General features: G+C 40.8%; 1 non-coding gene and 1 pseudogene across 1 annotated transcript; both read right to left on the bottom strand.

The window, feature by feature from the left end:
* The window catches only part of LOC130031228 (bone morphogenetic protein receptor type-1A-like), a 110,738-nt pseudogene extending 83,367 nt beyond the window's left edge, over positions 1-27,371 (bottom strand).
* Positions 5,474-5,600, bottom strand: LOC130031286 (small nucleolar RNA SNORA27). Its single transcript, XR_008793634.1, has one exon. It is a non-coding gene; the product is annotated as a small nucleolar RNA SNORA27 (small nucleolar RNA).
* Positions 27,372-27,608: the final 237 nt, after the last annotated feature.

Below are 27,608 nucleotides of genomic sequence, written 5' to 3'. Positions count from 1 at the left end.
TATCTTCATTTTTAAAATTAATTTTTCTTTTGGATGGTATTTTTGATGTTTTCCAATATCCTATATTCCAGTCCACCTACTCTCTTTTCAGTTTGTCCTACTCTACTCTTGAAATTTTGAGCCTTGTTTTTATGCTTTTACATATAATTACTGCCTTTATTTACTCTTTGATTTGTTTGACCCTTTCTTTTTGTGGTCCCTGAAGTTCTCATTATAAATCTATTATTTGGCTAACTTTAATGAGGATCCTTATGACTGTGGCTTTGAAGTCTTCTTCAGATAATTCACATTAGGAAGTTTTCCCAGGGTTTTGTCTTGGTGCATCAATTGGGGTAAATTCTTGTGTCCTCTGTGTTTATTTCTTTGGAATAGACTAAACAAGTTTCCTTCCCAGATCTGATGTAAAAGGCTTGTGGATGGTTGCAAGATACTGGCCTAGAATGTGAGCCTTCGGTGCTGGGCTTTCTGTTTTGTAGGCTGAATTTTTATCACCTTAAGTGGGCAATGAATTGCAGGAGCTGACACAGGCATATATTAGAAACCTTAAGAGTACTGCTTGCAGTGAGGGGGCAGATTTTTGCATTCTTGGGAAAGACTGAAAGTGCTTACTTGGTCAAAATTATCTTCTCTGCCTGCTTCTAACAGTTTTTTTCTGCCCATAAGAGAGGTTCTGTCCTTGCTGTGGATGAGATGCCCAGGAAAGTGCTGGGTTGTTCTTGTTCAAGAAAATTCTTGGCTAAGGCTGAAGCTCTTCCCTGCCAGGGTACAGGAAAAAATCTAAGGTTTTCTTGCTCTAGATAGCTCCTAGGTATGTGCTATTATGACTCTCAGCATCCCCAAGTCCTCATAGAGTGATCTCTTACTGGAGTAACAGATAATACATGGGCACTTGCTTCACATGTAGCTGACATGGGTTTGATCCCCGCACCACATATAAGCCCTTAAGTAATTCTACAGCTCACAGTAAGGAGTAATCCCTGAACACCACCGCGTGTGACCCAAGACCAAACAAAAAAAATCTTTTGGTATCTAGTGTTTTCTTGGGGTCTTTCTCTGAATGAGTGCCTAGGTCCACTGTGGAGCTTGGAAGCCTCAGCAGTAGCAAAGCAGGCATCTTTGGGAGCATTCGTCAGACTGTGAAAAACCCCTGTAGAGATGTGGCAGGCCTACCATCTGCTTTTGGATATCTGTTCAGTCAGAAATGGTGTGTGGGTGTCGAGGCCGCCCAGGAAAGGATAAGCTCAAGAAAACTGACTTAGTGCTTCTCCCCTCCCCAGGGACCATTCTTCCCTTCTGCTCCATCAGAAAGTTTCTCATATCAGCAATTGTCCGAGTCCTTAGTCCTTCTGTTATTCTTCACAGAACCCCTATTTCACAGTACTGTTGCTATCAAACACAAGCTTCCTTTGTTTTTCTATACAGTTTTGCCTTCCATTCCATCTTAGTGCTCTTAATTTCTGGAGCAGTGAATATTGGAATAAACTCAGGTCCTTGTAGAACCTGAGTCACCAGTGTCCTGTCATGTACTGTTTTTCAGATTACTCGCTAAAAACACTTTCATCCTAGAGTCCACTGTCCTGCCGATCTCTCATTTAGATAGGAGAGAAGGATAAAAACATACCCAGACAAACAAGAACTGACAGCATTTTCTATTACTAAATCAGCCCTTAGTGAAACATTGAAATAGCATTTATATAACCCAACAGGTAATTGTAGAAACAACAAAGTCACACAGTAAAATGGCAACACAACCCTTTATATCAATAATTCTCTAAATGTCAACTGACCCAGCTATTCTGTCTCCTAAAAGACACCGCGTAGCTTGATGGATTAGTAAACAAACCAACTATTTGCTGCTTACAGGAAACACTTCTAAAATCACAGGATAAAAACAGGCTCAGAGTAAAAGGATATAATACAGTCAAACAAAACAAGAGTAAACAAACAAATAAACAAAAAAACCTGGCACAGCCATACTTATATAAGACCAAACTCCATTCAGTCTAAAGAGAGTAATTAGAGATAGGGATGGATACTATTTATTGGTTAGATGAACAATAGACCAAGAAGTATAAACTTTAATTAATTAACATATATGTACCAAATGTAGGATCAGCAAAGTAAATAAGAGTTTTGGTCACAAACACAAAGAAACATATGGATGGAAAGATCATCATACTGGATGACTTCAATACTCCACTATCACCACTGAACAGATTTATTAGACAAAATGTCAGTAAAGTCATAAGAGCACTAAATGAACAACTAGAAGAACTAGGTCCAGTGGATATAGAAAGGCCTTACATACTCACTTGATAACGTGACACCCCCTTACTCATCGATTTGCTCGAGTGAGCGCCATGCCAATAACGTCTCCATTCGTCCCTGTTGTGTGCTAGTGTAGCCCAATGGCGTCTGTTCGCTCCAGGAACATGAAGAGCCTCAAACCGTTCATTCAGGGACTTGACAAAGAAGTCCGACCATATCATAGGTGGGCGATCACACGATCTTTTAACACCCCGTGGAATCCAGTCTGTAACAGCTCTAGTCCAGTGGTCGTCTCCAAATCACATCACGTGTGAGCCCATCTGATTTTCGACACCTTGGCAAATGAGACAGTGTCCCTGATTTTTGATTGTTGACAGAGGTCGGAACTCCAGTTTCCTTCTTTCACTTGAGTGAAGCGTGATACTCCAAGCATAGCTTTTTCGATTCCCCTTTGGGAGACCCGAATAGCGTTCTCATCCTGTTTTCGTAGTGTTCAGGTCTCTTAGGCATTTGTTAATGCAGGGAGAACGGTGGAGTCGAAGAGTTGTGCCAGGAGCCAGAGGTTCTTCGTCCTCTTAGCTATTTCTTCAATGCTCTTGAAGGCGTTCCATGCTGCTCTCTTCCTCCTGCACAACTCAGATGCCAGGTCATTTGTCATGTTGAGTTCTCGACCTGGGTACACATAACTGCTGCATTCGGAGATGTTCATTCCATTAAGAGCGAATGGAACATCAGGAACAAGTCCATTTCTCATGAACATTGTCTTCGTGAGATTCAGCTGTATTCCAACCATTCCAACCTCTCAAAGTCGGCCAGAACTTGTGTTGCTTGACTAATGTTTGGTGTTATTAGAACTATGTCATCAGTGAAGCGGAGGTGATGTAGTTGCCGACCATCTACCTTCACTCCCATTCCTTCCCATTCCAGTCATCACATATGTGGCACTGAAGAATTTTGGTGAAATGGTATCACCTTGCTGAACCCCTCTCTTGACATGGATGATCATTTCCTTGTAGAATGGTGAGATCCTAGTAGTGAACCCATAACACAGGACGTTCCTGATGTATTGAGTTTGAACGCCCTGTTTGACTAGGGCTTCAATGACTACTTCTGTCTCAACAGAATCAAAGGCCTTCTTTAAATCAATGAATGTTAGACATAGCAGAATCTTGAACTCCCGAGAATTCTCAATCAGCTTGGTTATCATGTGGATATAGTTGATCAATCTAGGAATCAAGTTAACAAAAAGATGGGACATATACATATATATATATATACACCATGAAAATATATATGGTGCATTATATACATAAATATATATACACCATGAAACTGTCAAGACATTTAAGAAAGAAATAGAAAAATCTTAGAAAATGGAAAAATACTTCATTCTCTTGGGTTGGAAGTATCAATACTGTCAAAATGATCATTTTACCTAAACTACTAAATAGATACAATGCAATCCCTATCCAAATTCAAACAACATTCTTCAAGGACTTAAAACAGTTTATAAGGGGCTGGAGCTATAACACAGAAGGTAGGGTGCTTGCCTTAAAACAGTTCATAATAAAGCTTGTACGGTGTCATAAAAGACCCTGAATAGCTAAAACCATACTGAAGTAAGAAACTGTGGGTTACCTCATTATATAACTTGAAACAGTACTATAAATCCATAGTGATCCAAATAGCATGATATTAGAATAAGGGCAGAGTCTCTCACCAATAGGTTAGAATAGAATATCAAAGAACAATCCTTCAGATATGTGGTCAGCTAATTTTTAACAAAAGTACGGGGATCATGTAAAGGAGTAAAGACAGCAAGTGGTGCTGGCAGAACTGAATGACCACATGCAAAAAATTTAAACTTGCCTCATGTCTCACACCTTATACAACAGTCAATTCAAAGTAGATCAGTGATCAGACCAGAATCCATAGAACACATTGATGAATATATGGGTAGAATACTCCAAAATATGAACCTCAAAGAAAGAAATATAACGTTCTTTGATGTTACAATGTCACTGTCAAAGGCAACAGAATCAAAAATAAATAAATGGGACAGTATCAAATTAAAGATTTTTTGCACGGCAAAAGTAACTAATTCTAAAAGTAAAAGACAGATAACTGAATGGGAAAAAGTATTTGAGGTCAACGTATCAGTTTGATATTGTGGTTGGTATCTGGGATATATAAAGTACTCACAAATATTAGCATCAAAAAATCTTTCTAGTATTTGGTGGATGAGGAAGGACATTCATGATAGGGTCATGGAATTATGTCAGGCTTATTTGGAACACAATTGGAGAATTGCAAACAATTCTACAACATACCAGATGTTGATAAGATGACGTGTCCTTGGCTTTAAGAAACGTTTTTGGAAAAAAACTAGATAAAATCTTTTGACTAACCTTACTGTAATATAAAATATTGATTGGAGAGAAAGAAAGCTCTCTATGTAATACAATATCTGGTTTTACAGGTACAGATAATATCAAGAGAAAGAAATGAAATTTTGTGTAACTAGTTGTGGATTTTATCTATCTATGTTCCATTTAGGAATTTACAATAATGTTAAAGTCTATGGAATAGGTATACAGAGTTGTCACATCCTACCTCTCCCAAATTATATTTCCCAAGTGAAAGGTATCCTACATAACCAAGTTCTGATTACAATACAGCACTTGAATCCTATGAGAACAATGGCAGAAGAACATTATCTGAAATGCATCAAACTTATAATAAATCATACACAAGAAATAGGACTATTTGAACCAGGCTTTCAGTAAGAAGAAGCTTGAAGAGATTAACCTATAGTTGATATGCACTGATACATTATCAGATTCTAGAGACAATGTAATGTAAATCACTTTATATTATGTGTCGTTCTCTAATAAGTAAAAGGATTTTTATGTTGGAAAAGACAGAAGCAAAATGTTTAATTAAGATTGTGATATTTTTTAAATGAGGTCATTTAGGAGATTTTATAGAATATTTAACTGGCTAAAAATATGAGAAAGGTCATAATAGCACTTGTTTATGGGCCATAGAACTGTTGGTAATACTTGGGGAGGGATGACACATGGAAGAATAGAAAATGTCTACTTTTCAACAAAATATATAATCAAGTATATGCCAAAATTACCACTCATTCAGTTTCTTTTAACCACTTTCACTTACTTATTTAATTAATTGATTACTTTTTTCACAGTGTTTTCTCTGACAGAATACAAGACAAACACCCAGTTTGCCTGAGTTTTAGAAGGACACTTCCTTTGCCCCACTTGAGTGACCAATTAAGACATAAGTTCAATTGGCAAAGTGAGAAGAGGGCAACACTTACCTGTTTTACACTTTTTAAAATTACCCTACTAACCTTTCTCCATCAAAGGATAGAATATGAAATTGGCTAGGTGGACCTTCACAAGCATAAGCTATGAAGAAGGAATCCACACATTAAACCAAGTGCTGAAATAGTATTTGAGAAAAATTCTCTGGGAGAAAAAGATTGAAAATGATAGAACAGGAGCCAAAAAAAAATGGATTTTGGGATCAGAAAAACAGGCTGATATTAGATTGGAATGTTATATCTGGATTTGGCGGGAAAAATGAGTTTCATGTTGATTGTCCAGAGATGGTGATTCCACAAAATAAAAGCCAAGATATGTAAAAACAATAGCATGAACAAAAACCCAAACAAACAATTGTGAAAAATATCAACTTGCTATTTATTGGATCGGATAATGTTTAGGTAACCCAGAACAAGGGTCAAGACACATGATCACAAATTCAGTTCGATGGATTGAATTTTTTGCTAGTTAAATAGTTACACTCAGTATAAAGATGAAAAAATTAATTAAGGAGTGAATGTCAACTTAAATAATGTCTCTAACTGAATGTCAGGACCTGTAATGTTAAATATATTCTATCAATTGCTTAAATAGATACATGGAAACATGTATATTTGACCTATGAGTAAAAGAGTTATGATTTTGGATGTCAGATTCAGTTTTAAAGATTATATAGAAAAATTTGAAAAGAAACGACTTATATCATTAATTCAAAAATACTGACAATGAGATTTTATGAATGTTGAATAATGAGTAAATAACAAGAAAAAGTATTTTCTATACTAAAAGGATTAAAAAAGAAACAGATGAATTAATTTTGATGTTTCATTTTATGTAATCCAATAAATTCCCAATATTGTCTTTCCAGCACAAACTCAATATATAATAGCAAGATATTTTATACCCTTTTTATTTATTCATTTGTTTTTGGGGTGTCACACAGTGGTGCTCAGAGCTTATTCATGACTCTGTGCTCAGAGATTAGTTCTGGTGATGCTCAAAGGACCACATGGGATGAACCTGTGTTTGCACATGTAAGGGAAACACCCTATTTTATTTACTATTTTTCTGGTTCCTTTGCATTCTTTTTCAAAAATGCATTTTTTACTATAAGTAGAGAATGTAATACTTTAGAACATCTCAATTTGGACTGGGAACTTTGTGGTGTTTAATAGCCATGTGATTATTCGCTCCATATTTTGAACATGGATTAAGAAGGTTATGGAGCCTTAAAGATTGCAATGCTGATAATGAAAATGCTGAGAATGTGTAATAAGGTACAGATTCAAGACTTCGAGATGTTTAGAAAAGTCAAAAAATTTATATTTGATTATTGACAGAACATGGAAAAAATGTTCCATTTCATTTGTAGCTAAGAGATTAAAACTAGGAGTATTGGATGAAAGTTATTAAGGATTCAGATTTGACCTAACAACAAAATAAAATAGTCATTAAAGGTATAAGACTATAAGATTGACTTTAATTAAAGCAGCATATATCAAGCTCCTTGAAACATCTGTGTTAGATGTCAAGGTCAGAATGACAAAAGAATGTTTGCTTTCAAGGAGTTGATAACTGCTAGTGGACTATGTAAGGACTCTACAATCTTTGAAATACTGCTCACATCCTGATTTAGAAGTGTTCAAGCAGGCTTAAAGCTGCATCCATTTGTGTAAAATTTCTGTAAATGACTGATAAATGCATTATGATCTGCCAGTACATCTCAAGCTTATTTGATTATGAATCTTAATATAAAACACATTTACAACACAATCATTGAAATGAAAAAAAGTACATTAAATGTTACCATTTTATGTGTAATGAATCCTTAATGCTTTCTATTCTAGTATGACCTCGTCTAATTAATTAGAAATAGCCTGATAGAAACCTACTACTTAATAAAGGGTTGCTACTCCAGCTGAAAGAACATCTTGTTAATTCCTTTAACTCTGGTAGTAACATGACTATCAACAAAATTCTTTGCATATAAGTGCAATAATTTGACATTGTAAGTGTCAAATATGTGGAACTCAAAAAATTTGATTAAAATAAAATGAGCTGGGTAGTTTTTTTTTGAGGAATAAAAGAATTCTCTGGTTTAAAAAAATTAGTTCTTTGTTGGTGCAACAAGAATTCTTTTTTATAAAATAGGACATTAAAGGACTAGGTGTGAGTATTGATAGTGTTTAGATTATAAATTTGTTTATTTAGACTTTATTTCTATCCACTAAATGGAGAGACTGTAAAAACAGGATGATACTATGTAATATTATAGGTAATAATTTAAAATATATATTATGTAATTGTAACTTTTTAATTAGATATACTGAGAATGATAGCACAGTGGGTAAGGCATTTGCCTTGTATGTGGCCAACATGGTCAGCCCGGGTTCGAATCCTCCACCCCTCTCAGAGAGCCCGGCAAGCTACCGAGAGTATCTCGCCCTCACATCAAAACCTGGCAAGCTACCCAGGATGTATTCTATATGCCAAATACAGTGAAAACAAGTCTCACAATGGAGGCATTACTGGGCCTGCTCGAGCAAATCAATGAACAACAGGAGAACAGTGCTACAGTGATACTGAGAACATAAGTATTGTAATTTATACTATTTGTAGCTTATATAATTATATACTATTTTATTATTAATGGATATTCAGCCTATTTCTATATATAAATTACTATCTCTTTTTGATAGTACTTAATGTAGACTATCATCTATATTTTTTAATCATGGTTTTCACCAAAATTTCCCAAAATGCGAAAAGAATTACATAGTAGGCTACCTTCAAATTATAACAACACATCATTTTGTTAAAAAATATTTTTGAGGGCTAGAGCTATAGTATAGAGGATTTGCTTTGCATGCGGCTAACCGGGTTTGATTCCTGCCATTCCATATGGTCTCCTAAACACCATCAGGAGTAATTTCTGAGGGAAGAGCCAGAAATAACCCCTGAACATCGCCATTGTTACCCAAAAAGCAAAAGCAAAAACCTCTTTCAACTTAATAATTATTTTTCTTGGAGTAGAAAAGATAGCATAACAGATAGGGTGTTTTCCTTGCATACAGCCGACCTGAGTTTAATCCTTGACATCCCACATGGCACCCTGAGTTCTTCCAGGAATGATTTCTGAGTGCAAATCAGGAGTAACTGCTGAGCATCGGCAGGTGTGCCCCCCAAAACAAAGCAAATAAATAAATAATAATTTCTTCCTATAATAGGAAATTCTACTAGCAATCCAATGACAGAAAGAGCTTATGTTAGAAAGATCTAAGACAATGTTTCTTGCTTGCTTTTAAAAGTAACTTTATAATGTAAAATTGACATACAGTAAATTAAATCAACTTTAACCTATAATTTAATAATCTCTCATTTTTAAAGCTTCTCTGTGACCTTCAGCTCTTCAATGTCCGTTCTTCTCCACCCTCACTTAGAGTCACTGCTCCACATGGTCACGATAGTTCAATTCCACATTATAAAAGTGAGATAGTACAGTATAGTTTAATTTGTCTGCTTTCTTTCACTTAGCAAAATTAATTGTACATTTACTCATATGGCATATTGATTTTTATTACTTAGTAACATTTTTTTAATTTTTAATTTTTTGGGAGGGTCACATATGGTGATGCTCAGGGGTTACTCCTGGCAGTGCTCAGGGATCCAGATGTCAGGGATCAAACTTGGATCAGCTGCATGCAAGGCAAATACTCTCCCAACCTTAGTATCCGAGGATATTTAATTAAACAGGCATGCCACTATTTATCCATTCACCTATTGGTAAATGCTTTGGAATGTTTGAAGTCCTATGTCTAACAAAGAGCCTGTGAATATTCACATAGAAGTCTTTGTATGAATATATGTTTACATTTCCTTTATTGAAAGTACATAGAAGTGGAATGACTGATTATATGCCTCGCTTTTTTTAGTATAGCTGCTATATTTTTCCACAGTGTTTATATCATTTTATTTTTACACCAGCAATGTATGAAAACTTCATTTGTGGGGTGTGGAACATGGCAACAGGCGCCTCAGCAGATAAGATCTGTCCCTGCATAGCAGATAAGACCTGTCCCTGCATAGTGATCCAGTATGGAGTGTCTGGGCACATTTTGCAAGCACCAAGGATCCGGCCTTGAGTCTCACTCAACCCCTCAAGAATCGTCACCTATGTTTAGCGAGTCATTCCTAACTGCAACATCTAGCCCTAGTTGGGATTGGGCCAGGCAAAGCAGAGTTGGAAAGGTGAAGGTCAGTAATGCTAAACTTCATGTGATTGGGCCATCCTCTTAAGCCAAGACCCTCTATAAAATATGTGTGTATTTGGCAATAAAGTGAATAGCCATCAGCTGTGTCCCAGGGTGGTTTCTCCACGTGACCGTCATCCTTCACTCGGCATCTGCCTGAACCAAGTGTCTGGGCACTTTGGGAAAAAACTGTTCCCTAATATCTGGCACCCGAACGTGAGGCACCTACTAGGGGAATCAGTGACGTTTCAGATGGGTGAGTTCTCCTGACCCGATCTGGGGGAACACCGGGCTTCTTCAGTCCCTCAGTCATCTTTCCTTGTCTCACTATATTCCTGACTCTTTTGGACCTTAAGGATGCAAGGGATCTGTGGGACTAGGGTAACAACTGATGGTGTGTCTGGTCTTGGCTATTCCTTGGAGTCATCCGAAGGTGGCTCTGGTATACCTCTTTTCTCCAGAGCCCATCACGAGTGTCCTACAGTCTTTCTTTCTACCTTTCCCATGCACTTGCATATAATCCTGAGCTGTCCCTCTGTTCATTCACGGTCGTGCCAGCCCAGCGCTGGAGCAGCCTCTTCTTCCACCTTTGAATTCTGACCATGTGAATGAGGAGTGCCAAGTGTCTCCAGAGTGAGTGAATAGGCCCCACAACTTCTGCTATGAGATCTGAGAGTGCTCTAACTTGTGTTTCCATGGATCTCGTAACGGCTGAAGGAGACTTGCCCTATAAGAGAGCAACCTGTGAGAGGGGTTATACCTGCGCCAAGGGAACTGTAGGTCCCACAATGGGTCCAGCTGAACATGCATCAGAGTGTTGCCCATCCCTTTCCCTCACCCCACTTCCCTTCTTCCTCCCTCTACCTGCAACCATGGGGGCTACCAGCTCCAAGGAACTTAGTCGTTCTCAGGGTGAGGTTTTGGGGAGACATGTGTGTGAGATCACTCCCTGGATCACCAAATCCATCTGGTCCCGAATCTAGTACCTGACCGCTAAGGCTCAGGTGAGAGACAAGAAAGTGTTTTCCCTGAAATTTTTGCCAGTTTTTCGGCCCTTCACCAGTGCCTTAGGTTTTTTGAGGAGGCCTCAAATACATCCCCAAGAGGATAGACAGAATCCCAGGTGCTCCTTTGTCCTGCCAAGTCTGCTAATTCCCCTATTCAGCCACTGCCATCAGTCCCCACTGCCCCCCGCCCCCACCATTCAGTTCCTGAGCCATCCGCCATCCGGTGTAAACTTTGCAGCCCTGCAGGATGTAATCTCTCTTTATCCAGTACACATGTGGACCCCCTATTCTTCTCAGGAACTTCAGGATCTGCGTACTGACATTAAGAAAGATGATGTTAGGGCACCTTGGACCAAATCGATGCTGTACACCAATTCTTTATCCTTAACTCTCCCCATGATTGACAGGACGTTGCTTGGGTCCTTCTCACGGACTCTTCCTTCACTGGGAATATTTTTATAGAGATGAGTGCCTGGAGGTTGACTGCCATAGTGCACACTCCCATGCCCTGCCAACTTGGACCCTAGATCACCTGCTAGGGGAGAGAGTAGCTAGAGGCTCACACTCTCTGTTACAACAGCCACAGATTATTTTGCTCAAGTTCACCTGTGCATTAATCAGTCCTCAGAAAGGCTCATGCCTGGGTGCTGATGGGCCCTCTGGCATGACTCTAACTTTCCTGCTTCAGAAAACAACAGAGCTTTTTCCCTGACTTTGTTCAGGAAGTCAAAGAAAGTCTTAGAACTCATTATTCAGGATGGAATGGTACACAATTGGTCAGGGATGGAATGACTCCTGAATGTAAGTGTGCCTGCGAGGACATGCGGCATGCTCATTACAAGGACTGGATCATTAAAACACAAGGTGTAGGTTCATCCTCCTTCAATGCTGCAGCAATGACTTCTACCTTGCAGGATAATCACATGAGCATCCCTCCTTGCTTTGTATGTGGTGAGTTAGGTCACTGGAGAAAAAACTGTCCCAGAAGGGCCCCCTCAGAGAAGATACCGCCAGACCTAAAAACCCTCTGCCCTCTATGTCAGAAGGGATATCACTGGAAGAAAGACTGTAAGTACAAAACCCACAAGAATGGGTTCCCTCTGAAGACTTTAGCACCCCACCTTTCCCATTTCCACCAAAATTTTTCTAGATCATCCCAATAATCCAGAACTCACACTGATCCCTATGTCTGATAAGAAAATTCTAACTCTCTGCTCAGAACTAGAAGAGTCTATTAAAAAAAAAAGTACCATCTGAGACTTACAACAGCATTGTCATAGTTTATTTTGCCAGTTTTATGTTCTCAAAAGTGCTTTCTTGACCCATTTTTAACAAGCAGAAAAAAGGCTGGTCAGGCTGGGAAACAGTGGGACAAAGTTCCAAATCGGCCAACAGGGCTAACTTTGCTCTGGGGACTGATCCTTCCTTTCTAAATCCATCAGTCTTTTTTTTTTTTTTTAAGTGAGATAACATTTTATTTCAGCAAGACCAGCAAAATAAACAAAGGTATTCAAGTTGTAAAGATGTTAAAAGATCACTATTTGCAGATACATACAGATACATAGTATACCCATAAGATTACACACACACACACATACACACACACACACACACACACAAATCAATACAGTAAGGTTGCAAGTTACAAAGTCAACCACAAAAACGTCGCATTTTAATATGCAACTAGGAGAAAATAACTAAAATAGAAAGCAAAACAATTAAAGTTGTGTCAAGAAACATCAAGTACTTATGAATCAATTTAACAAATCAATTTAAAATCAATTTCACAAAATGTATGAAAGACTTATACAACAAAGACTAGAAGTAATTATTATAAGAAGTAAAAGAGGACACAAGAAAATAGAAAAATATTTCATGTTCATGAATAGGAAATATTAACAATCAAAATAACCATAGCCCTCCCCCCCCGCCCAAATTATGCAGATTCAGTACAACCAATTCTAATGACATTCTTCAAGAACTTAAGCAAATGCTGCTTAAATTTGTATGGAGCCATGAAACTCCCTGAATATTCCGAGCAATGCTGAGATGAAAGAGAATGGGAAGCTGTTAATTCATCAGTTTTATCCCTGGCATTCTTAAAGGGTCAGAATCAGCAATGAAGTATATATGTGTGCACATGTACATGTGGTGTTTGTAATCAGTCTGTTGTCTTTCTGTCTGTCTGTCTATGTAGAGTACTCGAATGCTAGAGCCAGGTTAAATTCAGAAGTAGAAATCCTTAAATCTGGACAAGCATCATCATCAGAGAGGTCAGAGTGATATGCAACCCAGGAATTTAAAAGTTTTAGGTGTTTTTGGAACTTGTCAGACCAGATTTAAACAGATTCTTGTCAGAATGTTGAGCCTACAGAGAAATTGAAATCCTCAACCTAAATTTCTTATTGGAAACACATTAATTATTGAATTGATGGAAATTGAATTGATGGAAAAACATCAATAAACAGTTGAAATTCTTTTGACCTTCAGAATCTGCACTATCTAGAAAGAGCTGTGTAACTAGAGCCTGAAACTAAAGTGAAACAAGAGTTCAGAGAATGCAAGACTTTATTTATCTTATAAGCCTCAGCCAATTTTAATGAAAAATTGGGCTGTTTTACAAACAACAGAGGTACAGAATCCACCAAAAACAAAATTTTCTCATATCTTCATAAACACTGGCGTTTGGAAAAAAAACCAAGGGACTTTTTCTTGTAGAATTGTTAAAGTATCTGGTGTAGAAAGCTCATAATTTGAAATAACTCAGGTGCAAGAAATACTGAAATAAAGCCGAAGAGGATTTTCTCATGTTTCATAAAAATTGGTCCAAAAGTTTTATTATGTTGGTATGTCAATATATATGTATATACAAATATATATATATACATATACAGATATATTTGTTTGTATCTGCATTGGATTGTTATTATGTGAGTTGAAATAATTATGGTACATAAAAACTGGTTCAAAGAGTAATGGGTTAATTTAGAATATGAGTTTCTAGAATTATAATATTGGTTGCAAAACTTATTCTACCAGTGTTTTATTTGATCTTTGAGGCTTTTGGTAACTAAAATTTCTAGAGCAATTTAGCAAAGAGTTATAATCTCAAATGTCAGCCCAATAGTCTGAAGCCATAACATTGTGCCTTGGAAAATGTTGTAAAGATAACAGTCTTTCCTGCTGTAATTCCAGACTAGCTTCAGAACTTCAAAAATAATAATACAAAATGAAGTCCACTGGAAGTGACAGAGTGAGAAAAGATTGAAGGAATATGTAGGTAAATGAAATATATAAATCTTGTGAGTACTTTAACTCCTTTTAATCCATATTTTCCTAGAATTCAGAAAATTTTGTTCTTCAAAATCATAGAGCACTGGACTTAATAACAACAGACAAAGGGGAGGTTTGTTATTATTGTTTGTTATTATTATATGTTAAAAATAACCCTGCCCACAGGGTAGAGTCTGGCAAACTCCCCGTGGCGTACCAAATATGCCAAATACCAGTAACAATGATGGGTCTCATTCTCCTAAATAGCCTTGAATATAATCTCAGGGCTAGGATGAAAGAGACGTTACTGGGGCCTGCTCAAGACAATCGAGGAATAACAGGATGATGAAAAATTATATGTTGTTATTTTATTAATGAATCTGGGATAGTTGAGGATAATATTAAGACTATGGATAAAATTCGTGATAATGTTAGAGAACGTTTCAGTGACCACCCCCTCTTCTCCTCTTCACCTTAGTCCCTGCCTTGGATATTTGCCTTATTTACACCTTTTATTGTGGTTCTCTGTTTATTAGCCATAGCCCCATTGCTTACTTAGATTTGCTTAAACATGTTTTCAAGAGATGACTTGGATATTGGTCCATCAATTTACAGTCCAGCAATATGAGCCCCTATCAACCAATTTTCCTACATGTGGCGATTCCCAACTGTAATATATGGGTATGAATGTATTGCTTTTCTCTTTCCCTTATATTCTTGTACATAGTTTACTTCAGAGCAATGTCCTTCTGCAGAGACACAGGAAGACAGTTTATGCTATGCTTTTGTGATTTGGGAGTTAATTGACTCCGGACAATGTTTACTCCTGGACATCCGTTCACTTAAATTAAGCCTCAGTTGCTCTTAGTTTCTAGCACCCAAAGGCAGAGTACCAGCAAATGGAACAAGAGCCCTGCTAGGGTTGGGAAGAATTAATCTGGCCTGAGGACTATATTCTGATGTGAGATGTCCCAAGGGGGAACCACCTTTAAGCTTATATTATCTCTTGCTGTGTTCATACAAAATGACTTAATCACTTAATCACTTAACTTCCCGTTAGTCGTCGATTTGCTCGAGCGGGCGCCAGTAACGTCTCCATTTGTCCCTGTGGCATGCTAGTGTAGCCCAATGGCATCTGTTTGCTCTGGGAACATGAAGAACCTCAAACCGATCATTCATGATCTTGACGAAGAAGTCTGACCATCTGGTAGGTGGGCGGCCACGCGGTCTTTTGACATCCCCTGGAATCCAGTCAGTAACATCTCTAGTCCAGCGGTCGTCTTTAAATCTCATTACGTGACCAGTCCATCTGATTACAAAATGACTAAAAATCAATTTAATACGATAATTTCTACTAATTTCTACGGGTTACTAGCTTAAGTGAATGAGAAGGAAAAGCCCCTTTAATTGGGGGTTAACCTTTAAGATCTCCCTGTTTTTAATACAGTAGGTTTTAAATTTAAATAAAAAGATGTGGAGCATGGCAACAGGCCCTAGGGCAGATAAGATCTGTCCCTGCATAGCAGATAAGACTTGTCCCTGCAGAGCGACCCAGTAGGGAATGTCTGGGCACATTTTACAAGGTAAAATGTTAAAATGATACCATGTATCTGGTCTCAAGTCTCACCCAACCCCCCAAGAATTGTCACCTATGCTTAGCGAATTATTCCTAACTGCAGCATCTAGCCATAATTGGGATTGGGCCAGGGCAAAGTGGAGTTGGAAAGGTGATAGGTCATAATGCTAAACTTTATGTGATTGGACCATCCTTCTAAGCCAAGATTCTCTATAAAATATGCATGTATTTGGCAATAAAGTGACCGGCCATCAACTGTTTCCCAGAGTGGTTTCTCTGTGCGCCCGTCATCGTTTGTCCCATGTCTGCCTGGACCCAGTACAGATTGTGGAATATCTGTTTCCCTCCAATAGGGCCAGAGTAATACTACAGTGGTTAGAACACTTGTCTTGCATGTTGCTGATGCCAGTTTAATCCCTGGAACTCCATATGGTCCCCAGAGACATGCTGCAAATGATCCCTGAGCACAGAGCCAGGAGTTAGCTCTGACTACTACTGTGTGTGGTACCAAAAAACCAACAAAAAATAGAAATCCAGCTGAGTCACATTCTAACCCATATTTATTACATAAGTCTTAATATAACCATTCCAGTTGGTGCTTTTGTTATTAATTATTAAAAACTAGTTATTGATTTCTGTTGTTATATAGAAAATATTAATTTGTAAACATTTGTAAATATTTAACTTGTATTCTATAAACTTTACTAATCCTACAATGTAAGTATATTTCTACAAAAGTATTTTAGGGAGTGGCAGGCTGGAGTGAGGGGGATTTGGGCAGGGGCTGGGAGGGAAACTGGGGACTTTGCTGCTAGGAAATTACACTAGTGGAGGGATGGGTGTTGGAACTTTACATGACTGAAACCCAATCATGAACAGCTTTGTAATGCTCTATCTCATGGTTTTATATACATGTACATATACATGGACTATGTGCCAGGCTGTGAGGCAGGTGAAAGCCCTCCCTACCCCAAGGAACCCAGCCTCGGCAGCCAACCTCCACTACCCAACCACTGCCATGCTCTAGGCCACTTTCCGGATGCTCAGGCCTAGCCTCACAAATGAATGAAGCCCCACGGAACCCAGAATGTGGAACTTCGTGACCTTGGCCTCTTGACTCAATGGAACCCAGGAACAGAGGTCTTCTGCCTGCTTACCCAGTCTCCGGTGACTCAGGGATCACAACTATAAGCCACACCCTGCCAGCACCATTAAAAGACACTTCCTACCCATTTTCCATCATTACTACACCATATCTGTGGGGTTCAGACAGTAGTCAACAAACCATAGAGAAAAATGTATAAAATATATGCCTCCTGAAGAGCCCGGCAAGCTACCAAGAGTATCCTGCCCATAAGGACAGAGCCTGGCAAGCTCCCAGTGGAGTATTTGATATGCCAAATACAGTAATGACAACAGGTCTCATTCCCCTGACCCTGAAAGAGCCTCCAGTTGTTGGGAAAAGATGAGTAAGAAGAGGCTGCTGAAATCTCAGGGCTGGGAGGAATAGAGATGTTACTGGTGCCCGCTCGAGTAATCTGATGAACAACCAGTTGAGGGTGATACATTGATATATATCACCTACACATATATATTTATTTATTTAGACATATATATGTATATATATGAAGCCGGGGAAGTTCTAAAAAGTTCTATAAAGATGACCACACCTTCTACAAGGTCATTGTCAGTGATTTTAATGCAAAGATAAGACCGAGAAGGTCACCTGAAGAACTCCACATTTGGATCCAAGTCCTAGAATGGAATGAACAGGGTGAGAGTCAATCTGAATTCATTATGTAAACCAAACCCATCCATGGTAACTTGTAGTTCCAGAAGGTTGAATCTAAACTTTGGACATGGGAGTCTCCTGATGGACAGTTCCACAACAAAATTGACTAAATCAAATTCAATTGATGGTTTTGCCTGACTGATATCGCTGTTGTCCCAAAATTCTAAACAGGATCAGACCACTGTCTCCTTTGTCCAAAATTCTACTTCACGGAGCAGGCATGAAGGGCTGCAAAGTTTAAGAAGAAAACTCCCAGAATGACCACAAACTGGGAACTCTTTGGCATTACTGTAGCAATATGGGAAGATGCCATCATTGACAACATCGACAAGGAATATGATTGATTGGTCCAGAACCTCCATGACTGTTCGAAGACTGCTGAGAGTGAGAAAGCCACAAAAAGACACCTATCTTTGGAAATTCTCGAGCTCCTTCGCCAACATGGTTTGGTATGAGCCTCAGGTAATCACAAGCTAACCTCAGAGCTCGAAAAGCTGTGCAGAGAAATGATAAAGGAAGACCTCAAAGAGTGAAGAGCAGCAGCGTTGGCTGATGCGGCAGAAGCCAGGAAAAGTATTTACAATGCTCGCCTGTCCTTTGCCAACTATAAGATCAAGATGACTGTCCTCGGACATCCTTATGGATCTATCACTTCTTCCAGAAGGGCAATGGAGAAGGTTATCCATGACTTCTACTAGGATCTCTTTGATAACCATGTCCACCTGCCCACATACAAAATTCTGCAGGATGGATATGTTGTTCCCAGAGTTCTCCCTTCTGAAATCCAAAATGTCATTTCATCAGTAAAAAAGTGTACAGCAGACCCAGTCCAGACAAGGTCAGACCCGAACACCTGAAGAATCTGTTGCCTGTACTCGTCAATACACTGGCTTGACTCTTCACACACTACCTGTCTGAATGCAAGGTTCCATCCCATTGGAAAACCAGCAGGATCGTTCTGTTGTACAAGAAGGGAGACATCCACATCAGCAACTATTGCCCTATCTGCCTATTGTCTGTCATCTACAAGTTGTTCACTCGAGTCATCCAAAGTAGGATTGGCAGAATACTAGATGAAGGTCAACTATGCGAGCAAGCCAGATTCTGAAAAGGATTCAGCATGATTGACCATATCCACATGGTGACCAATCTCATTGAGGTTACATGAGAGTTCAAGATGCCACTCTGTCTAACGTACATCAATTTAAAGAAGGCCTTTGATTCTGGTGAGACTGAAGCAGTCATCGAAGCCCAAGCCAAATAGAACATTCAAACTCAGTACATCAGGATCTTCCACGAGCTGTATTACGGATTCACTACCAGGATCTCAACACTCTACAAGGAAGTGATCATTGATGTAAAGAGAGGGGTTCGGCAAGGAGATACCATTTCACCAAAACTCTTCAGTGCCACCCTCAAGAACATCATGCGATGACTGGAACAGGAAGGAATGGGTGTGAAGATAGACGGTCAGCAACTACAGCACCTCTGCTTCACTGATAATATCGTCCTAATAACACCAAACATTAACCAAGCAACACGAATGTTGGCTGACTTCACTGTGAGTGTGGAAATGTCGGACTGCAGCTGAATCTTACGAAGACAATGTTCATGAGAAACAAACTAGTTCCTGATGTTCCATTTGCTCTCAATAGAATGAACATCTCCAAATGCAGCAGTTATGTGTACCTGGGTTGAGAACTCAACATGACGAACAACTTGGTGCCAGTACTCTGCAGGAGGAAGAGAGTGGCGTGGAACGTCTTCGGGGGCATTGAAGAAGTTGTTAAGAGGATGAAAAACCTCCGGCACTGGGCACATCTTTTTGACTCTACTGTTCTTCCTGCACTAACATATGCCTCAGACATCTGGGCCCTATGAAAACAGGATGAGAATGCTATTCAGGTCTCCCAAAGAGGAATCAAAAGAGCTGTGCTTGGAGTATCATGCTTCACTCAAGTGAGAAAAGGAATTGGAGTTCTACCCTCCGTCGATGATTGAGGATCAGGAATGCTGCTTCGTTTGCCAAGGAGTCAAAAATCAGATGGGCCAGACACGTAATATGATTTAGAGACGACCGCTGGACTTGAGCCATTACCGAATGGATTCCATGGGATGTCAAAAGAACACGTGGCCACTCACCTACGAGACGGTCAGACTTCTTTATCAAGACCCTGAATGAACGGTTTGAGGCTCTTCGTGTTCTTGGAGCAAACAGATGCCATTGGGCTACACTAGCATGTGACAGGGATGAATGGAGATGCTACTGGTGCCCACTCGGGCAAATTGATAAGCAACAGGACAAGTGATACAAGTGATACAAGTGATACAAGTGATATGTATATATGTGTGTGTGCATTCATAGGATTTTCATAAAATTTTATAGGATTTTGTATATATGATATTATGCTTGTTTATTAAATTGTTATTTTTACCCCAAACTGTATGCTTTTCATTTCTAGATTTTTTACATCTTATTGCCTAGAATCTCCAATACACTGCTGAATATAAACAATAGATGTGGATATACTTATTTCTTTTCGGTGTTTAGGGAAACACATTTTGTTTTCCGCTTAAATAATTTGTTTGTACTAGGTGTTTTGTAGATTCCATTTATCTGCTGAAGATATTACTTTTCTTCTGGTTTGCTAGGACTTATTAGGAACAGGTCTTGAATTTGGTCAAATACCTATTTTGTGTCTTATGAGAATATCATACACCTTAGGTTTTAGTTTGTGTCCATTACAAATTGCTTATTTTGGAATATTAACTTTTAAAGCTATCTTTCTGAGATAAATCTGAATTGGTTGTGATATGTTTGAATATATAATATATAAACTTTTGTTGAGCCAATTTCTTAACATGTTTTTGAGAAATTTAGTATTGATATTCATGAAAGATATTGATCTATGGTTTTCTTTTTCTTTTGTGGTGTTATAGGTAAGAATATTTCGTATTTATAATTAAACACGATTTTTACTGTACCCAAAACATAGAAGGACCTTCACCAATGTCCTATGCCACTTTTCGTTCATCTCTTCATTCTTTATCCCCCCCCTCTCCATTTTTTGGTGATCTTAGTTTTATAGTCCAAGGCCAAAATTTTGTCATTGCCAATATTGCCTATTCCCTTAATTTTTTCTATATACCACAGATGAGGGAGCGTTTGGCATTTATCTTTGTCACTCTTACTTTTCTTAACATGATGCCCTATATTTCTACCCAATTTGCAACAAGCTATGAGATTTCATCTTCACTAACAGCTGCATAGTATTCTGCTGTGTATACAGACCAAGCTTCTTCATCCGTGCATCTGCCTCTAGAACTTGGAGCTGTTTCTATATCCCGGCTATTGTACAAACCACTGGAATAAATATAGGCGTGCATATTTTTTTTGAGGGTGTTTGCCTTGCAAGCGGCCAATATGGCCGACCCGAGTTCGATTCCTCTGCCCCTCTCGGAGAGCCCAGCAAGCTACCGAGAGTATCTCGCCTGCACGGCAAAGCCTGGCAAGCTCCCCGTGACATATTCAATATGCCAAACGCAGTAACAAGTCTCACAATGGAGATGTTACTGGGCCTGCTCCAGAAAATCGATGAATAAAGGGAGGACCGTGACTGAGTGTTTTTGTGGTTGGGATTAGAGACTGGGGTGGCTAGATACCAATGTGGTTTTCTTATAATGTCTTTGTCTGATTTTGGTATCAATGCAATAATAGTTTGATAGAATGAGTTCAAAAGTGGTTCTCCCTATTCTCTTTCTTTTTAGAAATATATATGAAAAATGTTGTCTAGTTTTCCTAATTGTTTTCTTTGGAGGAAAGTTTTTAAACTAAAAACACAGTGTCTGAAATGTGTTGAGAACTCTGATGTTTATTTTCAGAGTCGGGTGTGTGTAAAAAAAACTCTGTGGGCGACCAGGGGATGGCCCCAAGGGCTCTTCCCCTAGCTGCGTGCGTTCTGGGGGACCCCGGGACCTGGACCTCTCCCCCAGCCGTGGCGGCCCGGGCCCTGGGGCAGAGGGTGGACAAAATGAGGGCCAAGCTGGTTCATTCATCAGATGCTATTTATTCCATTCTCCCCATATGTCTGCCCCAGTCTCTCTGAGCCTCCCATCCTAGTCTCACACTGCTCCTCATTCCAATCTCCTCCTGTCTCCCGCTAATCTCTCCATGCTCCGTCTCACAGCCTGAGCTCTCTCCATGTGCCTGCTTCTGTATTCTTCTTCTATATTCTTCTCCCTCTGTCCCCCTTGCTAGTCTCTCCGTGGTCCTTCTTGCTGCCCTGCTCTCTCTCTTTCACTATCCAGCTCTCTTGCCTCTCCAACTCCCCTGCACGCTGGGCTGACACTGCATCCAGTCAGGTAGCAAAATCAACATAAGAAAGCCCTTGCTGAGGGCCCACCAGGCTCAAAGGGAACACCCCTTAAGAGGTATTCCAAAGCCCTTCCTGACTGCCCAAGGGAAAAATACCTTCTAAGGTGTTTTTCTCCTTTCCTCAGTCCAATAACTATCAACATCTTAATACTAGTTATTTTTGTATGGACACAGTAAGAGATACCATAGAGGCTTGTAAGGCATTTCTCCTGGGAACATTTTGGCCACAGACTCAGACTACAGCACTCAGGACTGATTAATCATTCCTAACCCTAGCAGGGTCCAAATCTAGTTATTACTTTTTGGATCATGACAGCATTTGTCCATGACCAAGCTCTTAACTTATAGTTAAGCATTATGGCACTTTGGCCAGGCCCATCTCGATGCCAGGGTAGCATTTAGCTTACTGCTTGCCCTGGTTCCATCCAGTCCCTCCTCAGGACCCTGCTTTTGGGGGCGCTAGGAAGCAAAGGCAGCTGAAGCTTAGGTGAGAGAACAGATGCCCAGGAGGAAAATATCACCTAGAGTCACATGACAAAAGCATACTGTCTTCTTGTGTCCATACAAAAAGGACATTGCTCTGAATAAACCATGCAAAGGACTTAGGGAGAAGAAAAAAACAATATTTACAAGTCAACAGAGCACAAAGAAAGAAGTCACAAATAAACACAGAGGAATGGGAGCACTGTGATTGGAGCAACCCAATAAACCTAAACTACCTGAGGCTATGCAGGAAGGACAAAACAGTGTTATCCTACCTGTGGACAGCCTCCCTGCAACCCCTATACCCTCAGAAACCTCAACAACCACTTCCCGCAGCCACCACCATGTGGGGTCATTGGCCCAGACCATAGATCCTGAAGTCTCTCGACTATGGGGGCTGAGTGACACCTCCTAAAGCAACAGACAGCTTAATAAAATCTTAGACAAGGACTTAACAACCCTGGGGTCAGATATAACAATTTTCACATAAATTGATTTTCTATCCCTATTGATTTTTGCAGCTTTGTTATCTAATCAATTTTAATCCTAAAATTGTATCAATAGTTTTGTTTTTTTCTACATTAAAAGAAATAAAAATCTGTTTGCCTTGCACATGGCTGACCTGGGTTCAATCCCCAACATTCCATATGGTCCCCCAAGCACCACCAGAGGTAATTCCTTAGTGCAGAGCCAGGAGTGACCCCTGAGCATTGTGACCCAAAACACACAAAAGATAAAATTAATAAAATAAAATAAATATCAATTCTTTTATGTTTTCGTTTCTCCCCTTCCTGGTTTGGTAATCTGTGTATGTTTTCTCTTATCCCTGGCCAATCTGTCCAGAGGAAGGGTTGTTCGACTTACGTTGGAGAGAGAATAAGCCCTCAGCTTTATTGACTTCCTTTCATTTGTCAGTCTTTTGTACTGCTACTCACTGTGCTCTCACTCTATACAAAGCTACTTTCTCCTAGTATGAACCATGAACTCTGCCCTCCTGAGTTCTCTGGACTCTCCTCACTCCTCAACCCAGGTGTTTAATATGATACTGCTTTAACTGTCTTATGTCCATTGTTTTGAAAACAGTTTCATATAATTACTTCAATGTATTGATGGTTAGGTTCAGAGTCTAACCTATTACTATATTTTAATAAAATTTTGTTGAAATAGTAACTGTAACTATGTCTTAGTAACAGAAGCCGAGTATATTCTTGTTTTACATTTTTAACTCAATTATTGGATTCTAAAATCCACTTCTTGGATTAGTACAAGTATTAAATGGGAGGGGGTGCTGGTGATATAATATAGGAAGAAAGCACATATCTTACTTGCTGCTGACTTTGGTTTGAACTCTAGCATCACAAATAGTGCTCATGGCTTGCCAAGACTGGGAGCCAGGAGTAAGCCCTGAGCACAGTCAGGTATGATCCTAAAACAAGCTGAACAAATTAATGGCAGAGGGAGAGAGGGTGTAAGGAGATAGTTCAGTGGATGAGAGAACATGTACACGCAGGAGACCCAGATTTGATCCCCAGCACCACACAATTTCTAGGAAACACTCAGGCATGGTTTCAAAACAGACAAAAAATTCAGACATAAAACAGAAAATAATTTTTTTTAATTCCCTAAAAGTTTTGTTTTATACTTTTAATTTATTGCACACATGTACACTGGGTTTCAATATAATAGTCATTTCTTAGTATAGGTCATGGTCAAAATAGCTTGTGGAATTCTATTTTAGCTACATCATTCATTCATTTTTCATTCATCATCCTGTTATTCGTCGATTGCCTTGAGCAGGCCCCAGTAACGTCTCTTTCATCCTAGCCCTGAGATTATATTCAAGGCTCTTTTAGGAGAATGAGACCCATCATTGTTACTGGTATTTGGCATATTTGGTACGCCACGGAGAGTTTGCCAGACTCTGCCCTGTGGGCAGGCTACATTCGATAGCCTGCAAGTTTGTCCAAAGTAGGAATGAGATAAGATGTCATAAAAAGATGTCCTGATAAGATGTCGCGCGGCCGCAAATGCAGCCGCGCGGTTCAGGGAGCTTGATTTTATAGTCTCTGAGTCTTGGCCGCTGATGGGATTACACGGCACCAGGGGGCCAGGTGGTGGGTGTGACCCCCGCCTACTGGAATTTGGAGGATCTGGGTGGAGGATGCTCGACTCCAATCTGAGTAGGCTGGGAGATCTCGGCCCCGGAACCCGCGTGGCTTTGTCCCTCTGCCAGTACCTTCATGTGTGCGGAGAGTGGTCTCAGCATGGTGGTGGCTGGTCCTGGAGATCTTCGGCTGCCGGAGCCCTGGTCGGGGTGGGGAGGAAAGCTCAACCCGCTCCCCTCCAAGGGACCCTGGCGAGGAACAGCCAGGCGCAGGGGCAGGAGACTGCACTGGTCTCGTCTGGGGGCTGGATTTTATAGTCTCTGAGTCTTGGCTGCTGATGGGTACTGGCAGAGGGACAAAGCCACGCAGGTTCCACGCAGGTTCCGGGGCCGAGATCTCCCAGCCTACTCGGATTGGAGTAGAGCATCCTCCACCCAGATCCTCCAAATTCCAGTAGGCGGGGGTCACACCCACCACCTGGCCCCCTGGTGCCGTGTAATCCCATCAGCGGCCAAGACTCAGAGACTATAAAATCCAGCCCCCGGACGAGACCAGTGCAGTCTCCTGCCCCTGCGCCTGGCTGTTCCTCGCCGGGGTCCCTTGGAGGGGAGCGGGTTGAGCTTTCCTCCCCACCTCGACCAGGGCTCCGGCAGCCGAAGACCTCCAGGACCAGCCACCACCATGCTGAGACCACTCTCCGCACACATGAAGGTACTGGCAGAGGGACAAAGCCACGCGGGTTCCGGGGCCGAGATCTCCCAGCCTACTCAGATTGGAGTCGAGCATCCTCCACCCAGATCCTCCAAATTCCAGTAGGCGGGGGTCACACCTACCACCTGGCCCCCGGCACCATGTAATCCCATCAGTGGCCAAGACTCAGAGACTATTAGCTACATCATGTCCCAGAAATAGTAAGCGTGACGTCCCAAACTTTGTCCTGAAGATTTCCTTTGACTGCAGAAAAATCATTTCATTTTGTACATCTGAAAAGTGTCCATCATATCCTATGAAGTCATGGTATGAATTCCCCTGAAATAATGTCTGAAGTATCTTGTTGGTCTTAAATTTGAGATGAATCCATAATTCTATCACTGATGAAACAATCATTGATTCCCCAGTGGCCCTTGATTATGACTGAGACAGGTCTTCCCAGGCCTAGATTTGAAGAATATGTAGAAAGTCAGACCAGAAAGTCCGGTTTTAAGGAACACTGTGAGGCGAGAGAGCCCAGTGGGGAAGTTTCCGCCCTGGGATCTGAGTTCTGTGAGGGACAGGCCCAAAATGGACCACCACCAGAATTAATTTAGCTTAGCTTAATAGGAACCTGCATTGCAAAATAACTGGTTTTTCTGCCCCTGAGCAAGGAATTCAGAAACAGGCACTCGAAGGATGGGGGTCAGACCAGATAACCGGATGTTTCTCAAAATACCCATGTTGCAAGACCCAGGACTGCCCTAAAACCCAGGACATTCCTAAGCACTGATGCAAATGCTGATCTTTAAACTATAGGCTAAGAAGTGATGTACCCTTAATCGGATTGGTTAGGAAAGTATCTGTTATTACAAATCTATTGGCTATGAAATGCACGGGCTCTGCTGTATTGGTCAGTGAAGGCCTATATAAGTTCTCCTCTGAAGAAATTTGGGGTCTTTTACCCAACCTGCCAGACCTGCGTGTCTGTGTAGGTGGTGGGACCCTGGCTAGCCATTCTTACAAAAAATCCTGCTTGCTATTTGCAGTCTCTGGAGTCTCTGTCATTGAAGGGAGATTTCAATCTGCTCCATAAAAAGTTCTAACCCTGGTACCACATGGCCTCATGAATATGACTCTGGCCCTACCCCCATGAGCTGCACCACATCAATGGAAGCCCTGCGTCCAACAATGCCCCGTCAGTAAGTGCTAGAGAAGGCAAGACATACTGTGCCAAGGGGAAATTAAAAGATGGTGAAGACGAGGGACACGCTTTGGGGCAATTGGGTTTGCTCGGACCTGAGGGGAAAAATGTTAACCTGAGCACACCAATGGTTTATTCCAGGGGCCCCAAGCAGTTCATCTCATGTGTTCATTAGACATATAAACACCTTTTGAATACCTACTATATTCTCAAATATATAGACAATATATATTTAATAAACATTTGACTTTGTGTGTGTTTTTTTTCATTCTACTGGAGAATACAATAAAAAATAACAATAAAAAGTAAAAGATGCTAAAAGACAAGCCCTACGGAAGAGGAAGCTCTGAAGAGGTGCAATCAGTACCAGGGACACCAGATAGGATTTTACTGGGGATATCTGTGAAGTATATTTAGTAGCTACTTATAGGCACACCGCAGGGTACTAACCTGGCAAGCTCCCCATGGCATATTCGATATTCCAAAAACAGTAACAACAAGTCTCACAATGGAGACCATACTGGTGCCCACTCCAGCAAATCTGTGAAAAACGGGAGAACAGTGCTACAGTGCTACTTATAGGCACAGAACCCTATGTATTACTACAATAAACATTCCAAAAAATAATCCAACACAGTACTCTTGGAATGTTGCATTGAGTACAAACGGGTTTTCCCAAGGTGGAGGAGGGAAACTGGGGAGATTTTGCTCATCCCCTCCCCCTTCCCCCCCAACCCCAGTTCCGCAGACGCTCCATTTCAGTTCCCCCTGCAGGGATGGCGAAGGCTTCTCACTGGGTGATTGTCTCATACACGTGTGCCCTGTGTGCTCTTGACATCCCGGCTTGGCTCACCTACCCCGGCAGGGGAGAGGCCTAGCAGATACACTCGCTTCCCCTGGCGTCCAGCGCACCCACCACCCAGTGCGTGTCACAGCCTAGCGACGTCTTCAGAAACGGCAGAGATGCTGCGGGCTGCGCGAGCTTTCCCGCCGTTGCACATAACGCTCAGGCTCCTCGCCGGACCCCGTGACCGCGCTTCGGCTCGGTGCAGAGCCAGGAGCAGACCGTTTAGATGGGGAACGTTTCCCTATCGTCCCCGCTCCAGCCTCCGCGGGTAAGGGGTGGCGCCCCTTCACATTGGATGCAGTGCCTTCGCGTCCTCCTCCTGGCGCCCCAGGGACCTGCTCCTGCCGGGTACCGGGGAGCTGGGCGAGCCGCGCGCAGACTCGGCCGCGGG

This window comes from Sorex fumeus, unplaced genomic scaffold, assembly GCF_029834395.1.
Source record: "Sorex fumeus unplaced genomic scaffold, SorFum_2.1 ptg000046l, whole genome shotgun sequence".
NCBI classification, from domain to species: Eukaryota; Metazoa; Chordata; class Mammalia; order Eulipotyphla; family Soricidae; genus Sorex; species Sorex fumeus.
The sequence above is the reverse complement of the archived record's forward strand: the minus strand, read 5'-3'. Positions and strand labels throughout refer to the sequence as shown.